Consider the following 19,878-nt stretch of genomic DNA (forward strand, 5'->3'; position numbering starts at 1 on the left):
CCATCAATCACACATAAAAAGACATCATGACCACTAGTTGTTGATCTTCTGGCATAGTTTGTTGAAATGGTCTCATATTTTGCATAATGGTGCATGTTGGAATGACAAACAATGTTGATTAAGGAAATTTTCATCTTCCTTGTATGAAAAATTCATTTTTCATTTTTCAAGTGCCCGAAATGAGTTTTTTTGTGAAGGACCTACCATATATTTGTTTCAAAATTGGTCCAGATCATATTTCTAACATCCTAGGCCATATTTAATGTACAATTGACAAAATGGTTGGGTGTCAAAAGCTTTTATCCATCTCTCGTGAAAAAGACAAATCTATGTCGAATCAGTTGGAAGCGGGTCAAATTTGAACTGCGGCTGCCTTATAGTTTGCTCTTTATTTTTTCCAAAAATCATTTCTAGGTACACAACTATCTATTTAATCATAGAAACACCAAAAGGTTTCCAAGATTCAACCACTAGGTAGGAACGGTCATGCCCGCCGTTTTGACCGCATTTTGAAACAGCCATGAAAAATTCAAAAAAATCAAAAAAATGGGAAACCTTTGCATTATGTCATCATAATTGATAAAGTTACCATGTAAAATAATAAACTTGTAATACGACAATTATTTTTAAAAAGTGTTCACACAAATGAGCTATCATGTGTGAAGATTCATGGCTTTCAAGCCACATGATCAATCTCATGGCCATAATCATGGCATAGTTTGTTGAAATGGTCTCATATTTTGCATAATGGTGCATGTTGGAGTGACAAACAATGTTGATTAAGGAAGTTTTCATCTTCCTTGTATGAAAAATTCATTTTTCATTTTCAAGTGCCCGAAATGAGTTTTTTTTGTGAAGGACCTACCATATATTTGTTTCAAAATTGGTCCAAATCATATTTCTAACATACTAGGACATATTTAATGTACAATTGACAAAATGTTTGGGTGTCAAAAGCTTTTATCCATCTTTCGTGAAAAAGACAAATCTATGTCGAATCAGCTAGAAGCGGGTCAAATTTGAACTGCGAGTGCCTTATAGTTTGCTCTTTATTTTTTCCAAAAATCATTTCTAGGTACACAAGTATCTATTTAATCATAGAAACACCAAAAGGTTTCCAAGATTCAACCACTAGGTAGGAACGGTCATGCCCGCCATTTCGACCGCATTTTGAAACGGCCATGAAAAATTCAAAAAATATCAAAAAAATGGGAAACCTTTGCATTATGTCATCATATGTGATAAAGTTACCATGTAAAATAATAAACTTGTAATACGACAATTGTTTTTAAAAAGTGTTCACACAAATGAGCTATCATGTGTGAAGATTCATGGCTTTCAAGCCACATGATCAATCTCATGGCCATATTCATGGCATAGTTTGTTGAAATGGTCTCATATTTTGCATAATAGTGCATGTTGGAGTGACAAACAATGTTGATTAAGGAAGTTTTCATCTTCCTTGTATGAAAAATTCATTTTTCATTTTTCAAGTGCCCGAAATGAGTTTTTTTGTGAAGGACCTACCATATATTTCTTTCAAAATTGATCCAAATCATATTTCTAACATACTAGGCCATATTTAATGTACAATTGACAAAATGTTTGGGTGTCAAAAGCTTTTATCCATCTCTCGTGAAAAAGACAAATCTATGTCGAATCAGTTGGAAGCGGGTCAAATTTGAACTGCGGCTGCCTTATAGTTTGCTCTTTATTTTTTCCAAAAATCATTTCTAGGTACACAAGTATCTATTTAATCATAGAAACACCAAAAGGTTTCCAAGATTCAACCACTAGGTAGGAACGGTCATGCCCGCCGTTTCGATCGCATTTTGAAACGGCCATGAAAATTCAAAAAAAATCTAAAAAATGGGAAACCTTTGCATTATGTCATCATATGTGATAAAGTTACCATGTAAAATAATAAACTTGTAATACAACATTTATTTTTAAAAAGTGTTCACACAAATGAGCTATCATGTGTGAAGATTCATGGCTTTCAAGCCACATGATCAATCTCATGGCCATATTCATGGCATAGTTTGTTGAAATGGTCTCATATTTTGCATAATGGTGCATGTTGGAGTGACAAACAATGTTGATTAAGGAAGTTTTCATCTTCCTTGTATAAAAAATTCATTTTTCATTTTTCAAGTGCCCGAAATGAGTTTTTTTGTGAAGGACCTACCATATATTTGTTTCAAAATTGGTCCAAATCATTTTTCTAACATACTAGGCCATATTTAATGTACAATTGACAAAATGGTTGGGTGTCAAAAGCTTTTATCCATCTCTCATGAAAAAGACAAATCTATGTCGAGTCAGTTGGAAGCGGGTCAAATTTGAACTGCGGCTGCCTTATAGTTTGCTCTTTGTCACCATCATCAAGAAGCTGACCGGCGAGCCTGCGGGAAAATGCAGCCAAATCGGCCTCAAACCCTTCTGCAAGATTAATCCGGCGCCCAAGGTAAGCAACTTTAACCCGCCTTTTGTCTTTACTCCTTATGTTTCATTCAAATTATGGCCTTTTATAACATATGTCATTCCAGAAAGGTGATAAATTTTGGTCCAAGAAGCCCAAAAAGCCAGCCATGAAGCAAGCTAAGCCGCCCCCAAAGAAGAAAACCAAGGGCAAGGGCAAAGCCGCTGTGGCCGAGCCATCCGAAGCCGATGAATCTCAAGTCGGCGACGCACCTTCAGAGGTAAAAACCTATCTTCTTTTCACTCGCCATCCACTACTGTTAACTTTGTATTTATATCCCTGCCTCTCTTGAACAGAATGAAGACAACGAAAGCCAGGAGGATTCCGTAGAGGTAATTTCTGTTTCCTCGGATTCATCTCCTTCTCCACCTAAGCCGGCCAGGCAAATTTGTGGGAAAGTTCCCTTCTCACATCCAAATGCTTGTTTGGACCCAAATTTTCTTCTGAAGAAAGCACAACACACTTTGAATCGGAAGACTCAAAGTCATTCTGGTGATCTGGTGTCCGGCTTACCAACAAAGAACAAAAGAAAGCCAAATGAGGTACCCATGAACAACACTTCTTCATGTTTCTTTGGATCGCATTTGTAACCCGCTTATATCTTTGACGTACAACTCTTGCAGAATTCTACTCCTTCATCTGGCGACTCAGTAATGTCGACACTTCCGCCAATGATCCGTGTCCCTGGGTAAGTCTTCTGATAATTTTACTTTGAATCTGATGATGATAAATTTTCAGTCCTTAAACGCGTCTCTTCCCTCTTTCAGGGCACAGGCGGAGAAGAGGAAAACCAGCGGGTCAACTCCTATCATAATCTCAGAGCCCATCAAAGAGCCGGCGCCGATCCAAGATAACCCGGACCAGGACAACCCTGACGATCAAATGGATCTTCCTAGCTCGCCCAAGGAAACAATGGATGCCCCCAAGCCGCCAAGTCCATTGACAACAGAAGAAGACCCGGACGCTGTAATTATCACGGGTACCAGCTTCTCTAAACCGGCCACAGCGGTTTTATCAAAGCATGTGCCATCATCATCCCAAACCGTTCTTGAGTCTGGACTCTCCAAGGCTAAACTCTGAATATGAACATCTGGAATTCAAAGAACTTTGCCCTGGTTTTGCAAGTCGCCTGGAGGTGAGTTATGAGATGGAGAAAAGCCTGCTTCGGATGCTAAAAAATAAACATGAGGTAAGTTTTGTTATATATACTATATTATCCCCATTAACCCCCAAGGGTCGGGTCATCAGTAAAAAGATGAGTTGGGTCTTGATTACTAGAAAAACTTTTGACCGGTAACCCCCAAGGGCCGGGTCATCAGTAAAAAGATGAGCCGGGTCTTGATTAATAGAAAAACTTTCGACCAGTAACCCCCAAGGGCCAGGTCATCAGTAAAAAGATGAGCCGGGTCTTGATTACCATAAAAACTTTCAACCAGTAACCCCCAAGGGTCGGGTCATCAGTAAAAATATGAGCCGGGTCTTGATTACCAGAAAAACTTTCGACCAGTAACCCCCAAGGGCCGGGTCATCAGTAAAAAGATGAGCCGGGTCTTGATTACCAGAAAAACTTTCGACCAGTAACCCCCAAGGGCCGGGTCATCAGTAAAAAGATGAGCCGGGTCTTGATTAATAGAAAAACTTTCGACCAGTAACCCCCAAGGGCCGGGTCATCAGTAAAAAGATGAGCCGGGTCTTTATGCTGTATAATTTTGTGTGAAAAAATTATACATTAGCCCCCAAGTGTCAGGGATATTGCTTGCAATAGTTCTGAGACTTGCCCCTTATCATGTACTTCAACAGGAAACTCTTATCCAGACTGAATCAGCACTTGGCGACTTGAAGAAAAACTTATCTGGTCAGCAGGATGCCCGAGCCAAATTGGAGGAGAAGTGTCAACTGGTCTTAGCTGAGATGGAAAAACTAAAAGCCGATTTAAAAAGGGCTCAAGCTGACCAAGATGCTTCAACAAAACGAGCAGAGAAAGCTGAAGCCAAGCTAGCTACTGTGCAACAAGAGTTGTCCGGTTTGAAACGTCATATCTCAAACATGGCGCAAGCCGTCTTTGGTAAAATACTCAAACCTTTGTCCTTTTTAAACAAATGACTCTTATCTTGAGTCGCTGATCATCATTACCCCTTGTATAGGTCCGAGAGCCTCCAACCTTCAGGATGATTGCGTGCTGATGCTGAAGGCGATTTACACGCTGACAGAACAGCTATATACTGGCAGTGTACTGACTGTAAAAGCAGTGATGGGCGCCAAGTAGCCTATAACCTCCATAAAGAAGATGCTTGGATGCCTATCCACGCTTCCTCCCCAGATTGGCGAGTTAACTCGGTCAGCCGCCCGGAAGGGAGCGCTGACTACATTAAGTCGCTGCTTAGCGTATGCTCCAGAGATCAACCCAGAAGAAGTAGCGGCGGGCTTTCCTCAACTCAAGGATGACGGGTCAGAATTTGCCGAAGAGGACTACCAGCGTGTCGTCAAGGACTCCCGGCTGGCGGCGATTCAACTTGCTGCAAGTCTGGACTTATCAAAGTACCAGGCTGCTTATGGTAGTAAAAACAAGAAGGTCAACCCGCCAACCTTTGTGACGACCAGCTTAACTCCACGGCGATCCAAGAACCCCTTTGACTTGGATGCAGATCTTCCATCAATCCTGACCGATGAAGATGACTTTGCGGCTCTGGCCAAGTGTAACTGGGTACTGGGCGACTTGCAAATTGAGGTTGGCCAAAGCTCGCAGCAAAACGATCCAAGGGCGTCAGCAGAATAAACTTCATTGATTTGGCCCTAAGAGCCATGTAATAGGTCTCCTTTAGGAATCGATACTGTTTTTGTGATACCTTCAAAAAGAATCCTTATGTCGCCCTTAAGGCGATTTGAAATACTGGATCCGTCGTTTGAAAATTCTTTATAATGCTTAATCCGCCATGGATAAAGTGATTTTGATCATCAACCTGTTCTGATCTTGAAAAACATATGTGAAATCATCTAAATGAATAATAAGTGATAACAAATATTTCAAGATGAATCAGAAAAAAGTTTGGAAAACCTTGTGGCAGTGCGAGGAAGGTAAATAAAGAATAGCAATTTCGTCGGCTCATAAGGTCGCGACAGGATGGGGCGAGTCAGAAAGCTCAAACGCCACCCAAGAATGATTTCGTCGGCTCATAAGGTCGCGACAGGATGGGGCGAGTCAGAAAGCTCAAGCGCGCACCCTAGATGATGGTTTCGTCGGCTCATAAGGTCGCGACAGGATGGGGCGAGTCAGAAAGCTCAAGCATGCACCCTAAATGATTTCGTCGGCTCATAAGGTCGCGACAGGATGGGGCGAGTCAGAAATCTCAAGCGCGCACCCTAAATGATTTCGTCGACTCATAAGGTCGCGACAGGATGGGGCGAGTCAGAAAGCTCAAGCGCGCACCCTAGATGATGGTTTTGTCGGCTCATAAGGTCGCGACGGGATGGGGCGAGTCAGAAAGCTCAAGCGCGCACCCTAAATGATTTCGTCGGCTCATAAGGTCGCGTCAGGATGGGGCGAGTCAGAAAACTCAAGCGCGCACCCTAGATGATGGTTTTGTTGGCTCATAAGGTCGCGACAGGATTGGGCGAGTCAGAAAGCTCAAGCGCACAACCTAAATGATTTCGTCGGCTCATAAGGTCGCGACAGGATGGGGCGAGTCAGAAAGCTCAAGCGCGCACCCTAAATGATGGTTTTGTCAGCTCATAAGGTCGCGACAGGATGGGGCGAGTCAGAAAGCTCAAGCGCGCACCCTAAATGATTTCGTCGGCTCATAAGGTCGCGACAGGATGGGGCGAGTCAGAAAGCTCAAGCGCGCACCCTAAATGATGGTTTTGTCGGCTCATAAGGTTGCGACAGGATGACAAAATTGATGTCAATGAAGAAGCCCCAAAGTCGGGAAGCATTTTAACTTTATTACTTCATAATAAAACTGAAAAACTTACAAAATGCCGAGCTTAAGAGCTCAAGTGTAATAAGGCCACAAGTGGGCAATATTCCAGGGGCGAGTTGACTCAGCCTCCGTGGTTGGCCGGTTAGGCCGGAGATCCACCAGATAATAAGAGCCGTTGCGAAGATTTTTGCTGATGACGAACGGTCCTTCCCATGGCGGTGACAACTTATGCATGCCAGCACGAACTTGTATCAACCGAAGGACTAAGTCGCCTTCCTAAAAGGTCCGGCTCTTAACCCGGCGGTTGTGATAACGCCGTAGATGCTGCTGATAGATGGTCGAACGGGCCGCAGCCAAGTCACGTGCCTCTTCTAAGGCGTCCAAGGAGTCTTGACGCGCCAGTTCGTTGTCTTGCTCCACATATGCGGCGACTCTAGGCGAGTCATGCCTTATGTCAGTAGGAAGAACGGCTTCTGCTCCGTAGACCAGAAAGAAAGGGGTAAAACCCGTGGACCGGTTCGGGGTGGTCCGAAGGCTCCATAGTACTGAAGGCAATTCTTCGAGCCAACATCTTGGGGTTTTCTCCAGGGGAACCATGAGTCGGGGCTTGATTCCTCGTAAAACCTCCTGATTCGCCCGTTCCGCCTGCCCATTAGACTGTGGGTGAGCAACCGCACAAACATCAAGCCGGATATGTTCTCGACGGCAAAACTCGTGCATCGCCCCTTGGGACAGGTTAGTACCATTGTCAGTAATGATACTATGTGGATATCCAAACCGGAAGATCAGCTTCTTCAAGAACTTGACCGTTGTCTCCGCATCGCAAGTTCCAATAGGTTCTGCCTCAACCCACTTGGTGAACTTATCAACCGCCACCAGCAAATGGGTTTTCTTGTTGGATGACATTTTAAAGGGGCCGACCATGTCTAACCCCCAGACCGCAAAAGGCCAAGTGATGGGAATCATTCTTAGTTCTTGAGCCGGCACATGAGCCTGTCATCCATAACGCTGGCATCCCTCGCACCGACGAACTATCTCTTCTACATCTGCATGAGCCGTCAACCAAAAGAAACCATGACGAAATACCTTTGACACCAAAGAGCGTGACCCGGCATGATGCCCACAGTCCTCGGAATGAATGCCATTTAAGATTATGCATCCTTCTTCGGAGGAAACGCATCGTTGAAAAACTCCAGAGGCGCTCCGCTTATATAATTCGCCATTGATGATCACCATGGATTTGCTCCGCCGAACGATCTGACGGGCCGAAACTTCGTCTGTTGGTAACTCGCCTCAGGTGAGATAAGCCAAATAGGGAAGAACTCAATCTGGCGTGACGTGGTGAGCCGCCACGAACTGAGACTCAGGATCCGGTATTGCCAACTCCTCCTCCGATGGTAAACTCACGGATGGTTTATGCAAAACATCCAGAAAAACATTGGGAGGAACTGGCTTTCGCTAGGAACCGAGACGTGAAAGGGCGTCAGCTGCCTCGTTGAGGCACCGATCAATGTGGTCAACCTGATAGCCATGAAAATGACCCGTCACGTCAGACACAGCCCTTCTGTAAGCCACCATCACGGGGTCCCGAGAATCCCAGGTACCTGAAACTTGATGCGCCACCAGATCAGAGTCGCCAAAACATCGGACTCATGTCAGATTCATCTCCTTGGCGAGTCGCAAGCCGTGAAGCAAAGCTTCGTATTCCGCAGCATTGTTAGTGCACGGAAACATGAGTCTGAGGACATAACAGAATTTATCTCCTTGAGGGGATACCAGTACCACACCAGCCCCCGAGCCTTCGAGCTGTCTGGATCCATCAAAATAAATAGTCCAGTATGTAAGATCAGGCCTGTCCTCCGGGGCCTGCAACTCCATCCAGTCATTGACGAAATCAACTAAGGCTTGAGACTTGATGGTTGTGCGAGGGGTGTATCGTACATTATGCGGGCCAAGTTCAATCGCCCACTTGGCAATCCGCCCTGTTGCCTCCCGATTCTGGATGATGTCCCCGAGGGGGGCAGAACTAACCACTGTGATAGGATGTTCTTGGAAATAATGCTTAAGTTTCTGACTCGCCATAAACACCCCATACACTAACTTCTGCCAATGTGGGTACCGTTCCTTGGAAAGGGTTAGCACTTCGCTGATAAAATACACCGGGCATTGCATTGGGTACTCCTTCCCTTCCTCCTTTCTTTCAATGACCACTGCCACACTTACTGCTTTGGAGTTTGCCGCAATATACAGAAGCATGGGCTCTTTCTCAGTCGGGGCGGCCAGGACCGGCGGGTTGACGAGTTGTCGTTTCAAGGCTTCGAGCGCCTCGGCTGCCTCATTTGTCCAAACAAACTGGTCAGATTTCTTTAGTAATTGATAAAGAGGAATCGCCTTTTCTCCCAGGCGGCTTACGAAGCGACTTAGAGTCGCAATGCGACCCGCCAGTCGTTGAACTTGATTAACATTTGCCGGCTTTCCAAGGTATGTAACTGCTTCGATTTTGTCCGGGTTAGCTTCAATGCCTCGCTCAGACACCAGGAAGCCCAACAATTTCCCTGCAGGAACACCAAAAACACACTTGGTGGGATTCATCTTCATTTGATATACCCACAGATTATCGAAAGTCTCCTTGAGATCCTCCAGTAGCATCTCCCCCTGGCGGGTTTTGATCACAATATCATCGACATAGGCGTGGACGTTGCGACCGATTTGGCTGCGGAGGCAATTCTGGATGCAGCGCTGATAAGTCGCCCCCGCACTCTTGAGTCCAAAAGGCATGGACACATAGCAAAAAGCCCCAAAGGGGGTTATAAAAGCTGTTTTCTCTTGATCCTCCACGGCCATCTTGATCTGGTGATATCCAGAGTAGGCGTCCAAAAAGCACAATCGTTCGCATCCCGCCTCCGAGTCAATGATCTGGTCGATGCGGGGAAGAGCGAAAGGATCTTTCGAACAAGCTCTGTTGAGGTTCGTGTAATCAATGCACATACGGAACGTACCGTTCTTCTTGAGTACCAGAACCGGGTTAGCCAGCCATTTGGGGTGGAAAACTTCCACGATTAATCCGGCGGCTAAGAGACGGGCGACCTCTTCCTCGATCGCCTTGCGTCGCTCCTCGTTAAACCTGCAAAGATACTGCTGGATAGGCTTTGCCTTTGGGTCAACATTAAGATGGTGCTCAGCGAATTCTCTCGGCACACCAGGCATGTCAGAAGGTTTCCATGTGAAGATGTCCCAATTCTCACGGATGAATTCGATGAGCGTGCTTTCCTATTTGGGATCCAGACCCGTCCCAATGGTGAACTACTTGGATGAATCACCGGGAACGAAGTCGATTGTTTTAGTGTCATCCGTTGGTTTGAATTTGAGGGGCAACTCAGCATCTGTTGTTGGCTTCTTTAGGGGTGACATGTCCGCCGAGTCAACATTGGCCCGATGATGTTTGAGCTCCTCTGCAGCGCAGGCGACTTCCGCATAGGCCGCGTCCCCTTCCTCATATTCCTTTGCAATCCTTCTATCCCCATCAACCGTGATGGGTCCCTTAGGACCGGGCATCTTGAGCTTAAGGTAAACATAGCATGGGCGAGCCATGAAACGGGCATAAGCCGGCCGCCCAAATAGTGCATGATAGGGGCTTTTCAATTTGACCACCTCGAACACCAGCGACTCGGACCTGTAATTCTGCGCCATTCCAAACGCCACTGTGAGTCTGACTCGGCCTATGGGGTACGCCGACTTACCTGGAACGATTCCATGCAAAACCGTGGTTGAAGGCATCAGGTCCTTTTCCAATAGGCTCATCCTTTGGAAAGTGTCGAAATACAAGATATTAATGCTGCTGCCACCATCCATTAGCACTTTGGACAAGGTGTACCCCCCCAACTTGGGGAGCTACGACCAACGCTAAATCGCCAGGGTTGTCAACTCTTGGCGGGTGATCCTCCCTACTCCATGATATGGTCTGCTCAGACCAGTGGAGGTACCTCGGAAGCGCCGGCTCAGACACACTATACGCCCGGTGGCTCACCTTCTTATCACGCCTGCAAGCATTGGTGGTGAAAACGTGATACTGCCCATTGCTTAACTGTTTGGGGTTGTTGCGGAAACCTCCGTTGTCATCCTGACCCTGCGGAGCCCCCTGTGGGGGCGGCTGCTGAAAGGCTCCTGGCAGGTTATACCGCCGCTGGTGATGCAATGGATACTGGCCGCTGCTTGGCTGCGAGCCTCCCTGAGCCCCCGGTTCGGGAAAACCGCCAAAGGGGTTCTGTCGTTGGTTGGGTGCATCAAACTGCTCCTGTCGTTGGTCCGGGTCATCGTTTTGGCTTTTCTTGATCGCCTCCGCCCGAAACTCCCGCATTACGAAACAGTTCTCCCAGGAGTGAGTCGTCGGGCCGTCTGCCGTGGCATGGTGTGGGCAAGGGCCCTTGAGTAACTCTTCATAGTTATGCGGCCTCTTACCACTAAATCCCCTGTTTTTCTTCTGGCGTTGGTTGCCACTATTGGTGTTGGTATTGGCGACTAAATCCGAAGGTTCCTCTTGCTGCCTTCTCTTGCCATTGGCTCCTTGGTTGTGGCGGTTACGTCCCTGGAACCGGGTATGATTTTTGGATGACTCGCCCTTCTTGGGCGAATTAGCTTTACCGTCCTCACCGGGATCTTTGGTGTCATCCGCCTCAGCGTACCTAGTGAGGGTGTACATCAGCTCTCCCATGTCTTAGACCTTTCGCTTGACTCGCCCCAATTTTTGCACCAGGGGTTCGTAATGGCAATTCTGCTCGAGGATCAACACAGCCCGAGCCGCCGTAATGCCATCTGACGAATGGATAATTTCCGCAACCCGTAGTGACCAATGGTGGGCCGACTCATCAGGGCGCTGAACGCAGTGCTGCAGATCGACGATCGTCATTGGACGTTTGCAGGTTCCTCGGAAGTTTTTGATGAACCGCTCCTTTAATTCGGCCCAGGTCTGGATGGAGTTGGGGGGTAAGTTTTTTAACCAAGTACGTGCTGACCCCTCGAGCATCATCGTGAAGTATCTCGCGTAGACTGCCTCGTTTACGTCAAGCATGTCCATGGCGATTTCATAACTCTCGACCCAAGATGCTGGCTCAAGGTCCGGGGTGTAGTTAGGCACCTTTCTTGGTCCCTTAAAATCCTTGGGCATTCGTTCGTTGCGAAGGGCGGGGGCCAAGCATGGCACCCCCACTCGCCCACCGCTCCCGACGAGAGGGGCCGGGGCGACTTGGATGTTCGGGAGATCCTGGCCTGGCGGATTCTGATGATCAGGCGGGTTGTCCTGAGGGACGGGTCGCGGCCCGCTGTTTACGGCGGGCTGGTCCTCTGGCCGACTCCTGGTGTAACTCGCCTGGGGAGTGGAATGCAGCCTATCTAGGCTATGTGAGAACTAGGGGTTTTGAACCACCGCCGTCTTCAACATCTCAATGGCGTTCCTTGCTTCTATCTCGGCAGGAGTGTTGCTGTGAATCGAAAGAGATTCCAAATGGCGAGTTGCAGCAAGGACGTTGTCCACCGGGTTGGAAAAGTGACCTTGAGGCATTCGGAATCGGGGAATGCGATCCTCAATTGGTTGAACCGGCGGGTTAGGAGGTTGACCCGGTCCTCCCCCTGGGGCGCCTCCCGCCCCAGGAGTTCGTGGAGTATCAAATAGGCGGGTCGGGTTGAGATCAGGGGGTAGGCGACCTTGGTGTCTACGTTGATGGACGGCGTCGGATGCGCGCTGGTGTCTTTTGAGCCGCCAGTTGTCAGTATTTAAGCGAGTCCTTTCGGCCGCGATTTGAGCTTGCCGAGTCTCGATCCTAGCGGACTCCACCTCGGCATCCCGATGAGCCTTTGCCACTGCTTCTCTGAGTTTCGCCAGCTCCGCATTTACCTCCTCTTGGTTTTTCGGTGTGAGGGGAGTCGCCATCAGCCTTGTGATTTCCGCCGCTAATTCCACCAAGACAGTGGCCGGGCTTCTAGACGTCTCGCCGGTTCCGTCGCCTCCTGTAGGGTTTTGCGAGGGTTGAGTCGCCCCCGCCATATAAATGGCGATCTGGCGGCGGGTTCGGTCATGGACTTCGGGGTCCATGGCCAGCGACAAGCCCCCAAGACAATCCCCATGTAGAGACCAGATTGAATCTGAATCGCCCATGGATGATTCGTCATCAGTGTTGACTGGTGTAGTTTCCTGGGATGCTGAGTGTTCTGGTTCCTCCGATCCCTGCGTGAACCCAACAAAGACCGGGCGAGTCAGATTTTGCATCACTACTGGGCGGACGTACCTGGCCGGCTCGACGATGTCGGTGGAGATGTCCGGCTCAGGCACGGATGATCCGATCATGCCGATGAAGATGTTGATCTTGCCGAAGGGGACCCTGTAGCCAGTTTCGATCGAATCCGCCTCGGGTCCCCATTGTCGGTTGTCTATGTAGATCTTCCCACGGCGGCTCCGGGTCATGAGCCCCGTCGCGTAACTCCCAAACCCTGGTAGGGCTCCCTTTGAGAACTCAACTCCACCGTGCGTATGCCCCACGGTGGGCGCCAACTGTCGTGGTTTTGTCGCGGCAGATGTCCTCGTGAAAGGACTTAGTACTGGAGCCATCGCACCTTGGTGGCGACTCAAAGGGGTTGAACGGGAGAAACACGGCAATTTACCCAGGTTCGGCCCCTCGTGAGGAGGTAAAAGCCTACGTCTTGCTTTGAGTTGTATTGATGGAGTATCGATTACAAGGAGGGCGTAACTCGCCAGACCTAGCACTCGATGATTTCTAACCTGTCCTCTTCTTCCCTGGGACTCGCCTTTATATACAGGTCGAACCCCTAGGGTTTACAAGGGTACTTTCCTTTCTACAAATCGTGACCTCTACGGTCTCCAAGTCGCCATCTTCCAAAGCTTGGAGACCTTCCGGAAATTATAAACCACCATACAACCTTCGGTCTTGCCAGGCCAAGGCCCAAAACCACGCTCAGGTGAATCGCCTGATTTGGTGACCCGGCCCAACTAGGGCAGGTTATTAACAGGTAATATCCCCAACAACTACGCTAACCACGCGAGTGGTTGTTGCAATGTATATGAGTATGGGTTCCCTTTCAGATGGTGCTGCCAAGATTGGCAGGCTCGAGATTACCCGCTTGAGGTCGCGGAAGGCTTCGTCCGTCTGGTCGTTCCACTCGAATTCCGTTGTCTTCTTCATGAGTTGGTAGAGTGGAAGGGCCTTCTCGCCTAGCCGGCTGATGAACCGGCTAAGGGACGCCAAGCAGTCGGCGAACTTCTGGACGTCGAGGATTCGAGCCGGTCGCACCATCCGCTCGATGGTGCCGATCTTCTCAGGGTTCGCCTCGATGCCGCGGGCGGACACGAAGAACCCCAAGAGCTTTCTGCTTGGAACCCTGAAGACGCACTTCCCCGGGTTGAGCCGGATCTTGTACTCGCGCAGATTGGCGAATGTCTCCCGCAGGTCGTCGCTGAAGTGCTGCTTTGTTTTGACGATGATGTCATCCACATAGACGTGGATGTTTCTGCCAATCTGTGGCAGTAGGCACTGCTGCATGCATCGTTGGAATGTTGCACCCGCATTCTTCAGACCGAACGTCATGGTGGTGTAGCAGTAGGCCCCGAATGGCATGATGAAGGAGGTCTTCAGGCGATCAGCTGGATCCAGCTTGATTTGATGGTAGCCTGAATAAGCATCCAGAAACGACAACAGTTCGCAGCCTGCAGTGGAGTCGATCACTTGATCTATCCTAGGCAACGCGAAAGGGTCTTTCGGACAGGCCTTATTCAGGCTAGTGTAGTCGATACACTTTCGCCATGTGTTGTTCTTCTTCAGCACCAGGACTGGGTTAGCCAGCCGGTCCGGGTGAAAAACCTCCATAATGAAGCCGGCTGCAAGGAGCCGGGTGATTTCTTCTCCGATTGTGCGCCGCTTCCCCTCGGCGAAGTGGTGCAGGGGTTGTTTCACCGGCTTCGCATCCGGTTGCACGTGAGGTTTGTGCTCGGCGTACTTCCTCGGAACACCCGACATGTCCTTGGGGGACCATGTGAAGATGTCCCGATTCTCACGGAGGAAGTCGACGAGCTTGCCTTCCTATTTGGGGCTGAGGCCAACCCCGATGGTGACGCACTGCTTCGGGTTGGCAGGGTCGAGTGGGACCTGCTTGGTCTCTTTAGCTGGCTTGAAAGAGCCCTCGCCGGCCGATTGGGACGGAGGAGAAGGAATCGCCGACTGCTCGGTAGCCTGGGCCACGAGCCGGTCGATCTGTCGCTTCTCCTCAGGAATCACCAAGGCGTCGGCGAGGCGGCTCCTATCTTGGGCACACTCGAGCGACTTCTTGTAGTCGTCAACAACAGTGATGATGCCCTTGGGACCCGGCATCTTCATCTTTAGGTAGGCGTAATGCGGAATAGCCATAAACTTGGTCAAAGCCGGTCTTCCCAGCAGTGCGTGATACGGTCTACTAAGATCCACTACCTCGAACCATATGGACTCTCGACGGAAGTGGGCTTTGTCGCCGAAGAGGACGTCCAGCTAGATCTTGCTGATGGGCGAGCAGGAGTGCCCAAGCACGATGCCATGGAAGACAGTACTAGTTGGTAGGACGTCCGTCTCCTTGAGCCCGAGCTTGAGGAGAGTGTCGAGGTAGAGGATGTTGATGTTGTTGCCGCTGTCGACCAGCACCCGGGAGAATCGGCAGGTGAGCCTTTTGGAGGCGAATGTGGGGTCGAGGACGAGTGCGTATGATCCCGGGTTGGGCATCACCGCAGGATGGTCCACTCGGCTCCATGTGATTGGTTTGTCGGACCAATGCATGTACTGGGGAACCGGGGGGACTGTGGCATTAACCTCGCGCCGCCTCTGGCGCAGGCGGTGCTTGTCGTCGCCTTCGCTGGTGAAGACGACGAACGCTCCGTCTTGATGAGGGTAGTCGTCTTGGTGGTGACCGTCGTCGCGAGGTGGCGGCGGCGGAGCCGGAGCGTGGTTGGGAGCCGGTGCATGAGGGGCCCCCTGCGTACCTGGAGGAGCTGGCAAGCCATCTCCTTGCGACAACCGGCGCGCAAAGTTGCACTATCGAAGGGTGTGGGTAGACGGTTGCGCCCCAGAATGTATCTTGCAGGGGGCGTCGAGCAGCTGCTCGAAGGACTGCTTGGGCAGCTAGTTGGGGTTGCTCCTGTTGGGACGCTTTCATGGAGGGCCAACTTGAGGAGCCGATGTTTCCCCTCCATGCTGGCTACCAACTTGTTGTTGGAGCGGGGATCCATCTGATCTGCCTTGCGCTGGTAGTTGTTTTGGCCGCCTCGGTTGTCCCCAGCCCGCTTGGGGGTAGCCGGCGTAGGTACAACCTTGTCCGAGGCGGTCACCTTGACGCGCATCGCCGAGTCGACCGTGGCATATTTGTCCGCCTTGGCCATGAGCACCGCCAGAGAGGTGGGCTCGGTGCACATGAGCTTGTGCTTGAGGAGGGTGCCGTCTCGGCAACCATCGATGAAGTATTGGATGCTTGTACATCATGCACCCCCTCGCAGGAGTTGCGGAGCTCAGTCCACCGGGTGACGTAGTCGCGAAGGGGTTCGTCGGCCTTCTGGACGCACATGGCCAGCTCGCGGGGCCGACCAGGGCGCTTGTAGGTGTCAGTGAAGTTGCGGACGAACGCCTCCTCGAAGTCCACCCAGGAGTTGACACTGCCGGCCGGGAGGCTGTTAAGCCAAGTCCGGGCCGAGCCGGTCAACATGAGTGGCACGTAGTGGACTGCTACGCGCTTGTTGCCCCTGGCGATGCCGACAGCCGTGGTGTAGCCAATCAGCTAGTCCTCTGGCTTGGCCGTGCCGCTGTACTTTGGCATGTCCCGAGGTAGGGTGAAACCTCGGGGGAACGGCTCCCCTCGGATCCGGGGGCCGAAGCATGCCGGACCGACGGGTCTGTCTTCCTCTAGGAGGGCTGACTATGCCAGGACGATGAGACACCGGCGGGCGTCCCTCTCATCCTGGGTGGCGTGAGCGTCAGCCCTGGTGGCGAGAGGGGAGGCGCCTCGTGAGCTAGAGACGTGAGTTCTTCGCGGGGGGAGAATCTCACACTCCGAATCGCCCTCGTCGCCTCCGCGACGCAAGCCCGAAGTGTGCTCGCTCTGGCGCTGAGAGCGCCGGTCGTGGCTTCCCTTGCCCCTCCGGCAGGAAGGGCGATGCGAGGAAGATCCTTCTGCATGATGCTGACCGCTAGGGTTGCGGCGTGCCCCGGAGTTGGGTCCCGGGGACTCCGATTGAGCCTGACTGGGGTCAAGCCGAGCGTGTTGCTGGTTGGCGGCGGCAAGGAGGTCCTTGACCCGCTTCTCCTGGAAAGCGCGCTCCTCGCCTTCCAGGCTTGCCATCTCCTCCATGGCTGCCTGCGCCGCTCGCATGTGGGCCGCAGGAGTCTCGTAGGTGGGCAGATCACCGCCTAGAACCTCGGCGATGAACCGACCGCGGCTGCGGACCGATCCAAGCCGGCTAGGGGCCTCGGAAATCGGAGTGAGGCCGTATGCGGAGTTATATTCGCGTTGTGTAGCCTCCAACTGACGTTTCGCCGAAGCTACGGCGATGCCCTCCTCCAAGATACGCTTGCGAGCCTCCTCCAGCGAGGCCCGAGCGTCAACAGGGTTTGTGGAAGCGGTGACGGGTGTCTTCAGGCCGGCGATGGCGTCTCGAAGAGTATCAGCGGTGGCAGCAGCGGGCTCGCCAGCGCCTGCGGAGGCCTTGCCGGGAGCCGTGCTAGTGCCGGCGCCGATAACCATCACCTCCACGGTGTTGGAGACGGCAGCAACGTGCTATGGGGTGAAGAACCCCACCGATGGCGGAGGGCCATCGAAGATGAGGACGTTGATGGGATATACGTCGTGGGCAGGCATCTCAGCGATAGAGAGCCTGTTGAAGCTGGCGCAGAGCACCTCAACGTCGAAGTCCTCGCCGAAGTAGCGCGGGCCGTCGTTGAGACGAAGGTCGCTGAAGAGGACGCTGAGGTTCTCCATAGCAGCGACGACGACTCTAGGGAGCGCCTCGTCATCAGAATCTTCGTCCGAATCCGCATGGCGGGCGTGGACGTCGATCATCATGGGTGTCGCTTCGTCGAAAGCGGGCTCCACGGGCATGCAAACTGATCCGGACGCGATGCATCCGGTGGTGTAGGTGCGGGGCCCCGCCCAGCGCATAAAGTCAGCCGATGCCGCGGTCAGCCCCATGCTGGGCGCCAAATGTCGGTGAATACTCACAACATATGCCATAGGTAGGCTAAAGTCAGTGAGAACCGAAGGGACAAAGGTGGACGCTGGGAACGAGGTTGGTACACGCATGGGACGCACGATGTACCCAGGTTCAGGGCTCTCCGTAGAGATAATACCCCTAATCCTGCCGGAGTGTTTGATGTATATGAACAGAGTACAATGTCGCTCCTGGAGCTGTGTTGGGAGGAGGAAGAGGGGAGCAGCCGACTCGTCTCTGCCTCTCTCTCTATGGTTGGTGAAGATGTTGTGTTGTATGGCTGGTGAATGATCGCCCCCCTGCATGGAGGGCGACCGGGGGGTTTTATAGACAAGCCCGCCGGCCTACAATATGGATAAAGGGTACAGGTGTGGGACCCGGCTGGCAGCCTCACCGGCTGGCCAGGGGCCCATAAGAGTCTTGTCTTGTCGCTTGAGGGGCCCGCCGGCTGCATGGTCTCGATTGCCCGTGGGACCCGCCGGCTAGCCAATGAGGCTCTCGTGTAAGGTTGACGCCGAGCATGCGTTGTACGTCAAGCGTCGCCCCGCGAGATTCTTCATGGGCAGGTAGTACGGCCGCATCCACTGTTCCTCACGCCGAGTGCAATAATGGAGTGGGAGTGTGACGGTCCGACACTATGCTAGGTGATGGATCAGAGCCGGGGTAGGTCAGCGGCGTGGCCGCCGACGCTCATACCTGCCGGGCGCCCCGATCCAGTACCTTTGCTGACGCGTAGCTACCTTTAATCGTGAGGTCTTATCCTGACCTACGATCTGATGTGACCTGTGATCTTCGGCCGACTAGCCTGCTTGGCTAGCCGGCTTAAGTGCGGCCGCCTCCTCCCCAGTCCGGCTGGCGGGACCAGGACGGCGCAGAAGAGGAGGCCGCCTTGACTCTAGCCGGCAGGGGTTGCCTGGCCGGCCAGAAGGATGGCTGCCTCGTCCTCTAGCCGGTAGGTGATGCCTAGCCGGCCAGAAGACTTGGGCCTTGGGAATCTGTATACGTTCATGTCCATTGGGCCAGAAATGAAGGAATAGGCTTGATGAGCCTACCCCGGGGTTATCCTCCTAACATAAAATCTTCCACCAAGTAATCCAACTAGCATCAACTACAAAGAGTAATCAACACTACTAGCAACCTTACAAGTACCAATCGGAGTCGCGAGACGAAGATTGGTTACAAGAGATGAACTAGGGATTGGAGAGGAGATGGTGCTGATGAAGATGTTGATGAAGATGCCTCCCCTCTGACGAGAGGAGTGATGGTGATGACGATGGCGATGATTCCCCCCTCCAGGAGGGAAGTTTCCCCGGCAGGATCGTCATGCCGGAGCTCTAGATTTGATCTGCTCAAGTTCCGCCTCGTGGCGGCGGCGAAACCACGAAAAAGCTCCCTATTGATTTATTTTTTTCCAGACCAGTACGCTTCATATAGCAAAAGAGGGGGGCTAGTGGGCCGTCAGGCAGCCCACAAGCCTGCCCTGCGCCACTAGGGGAGTGGTGGCGGTCGGCAAGCTTGTGGAGCCCTGGTGGCCCCCCTCCGGTAGTTCTTTCGCCTAGTATTTTTTATATAATCCAGAAAAAATCCACGTAACTTTTCAGGGCATTTGGAGATGTGCAGAATAGTGGACTAGGATTTTCTCCTTTTCCAGTCCAGAATTCCAACTGCCTGAATTCTCCCTCTTCAAATAAACCTTGCAAAATAAGAGAGAAAAGGCATAAATATGGTACCACAAGTAATATAACATTCCAAAAAGCAATAAATATCAACATGAAAGCATGATGCAAAATGGATGTATCACTATTCAGCATGCATCTAGTGTATTGAGTTCATGACAAACAGAGTAACGCCTTAAGCAAGATGACATGATGTAGAGGGATAAACTCAAACCAATGATGTAAACCCCATCTTTTTACCCTTGATGGCAACAACATGATGCGTGCCTCGCTACCCCTTCTATCACTGGGTGAAGTCACCGCACGGTATGAACCCAAAACCAAGCACTTCTCCCATTGCAAGAATCATAGATCAAGTTGGCCAAACAAAACCCACAACACAAAGAGAATTACAAGGATATGAAATCATGCATATAAGAGATCAGAAGAAACTCAAATAAGATTCATAGATAATATGATCATAAATCCACAATTCATCGGATCTCGACAAACACACCGCAAAAGAAGATTACATCGGATAGATCTCCATGAAGATCATGGAGAACTTTGTATTGAAGATCCAAGAGAGAGAAGAAG

Source organism: Hordeum vulgare, chromosome 5H (assembly GCF_904849725.1).
Source record: "Hordeum vulgare subsp. vulgare chromosome 5H, MorexV3_pseudomolecules_assembly, whole genome shotgun sequence".
Classification (NCBI taxonomy): Eukaryota; Viridiplantae; Streptophyta; class Magnoliopsida; order Poales; family Poaceae; genus Hordeum; species Hordeum vulgare.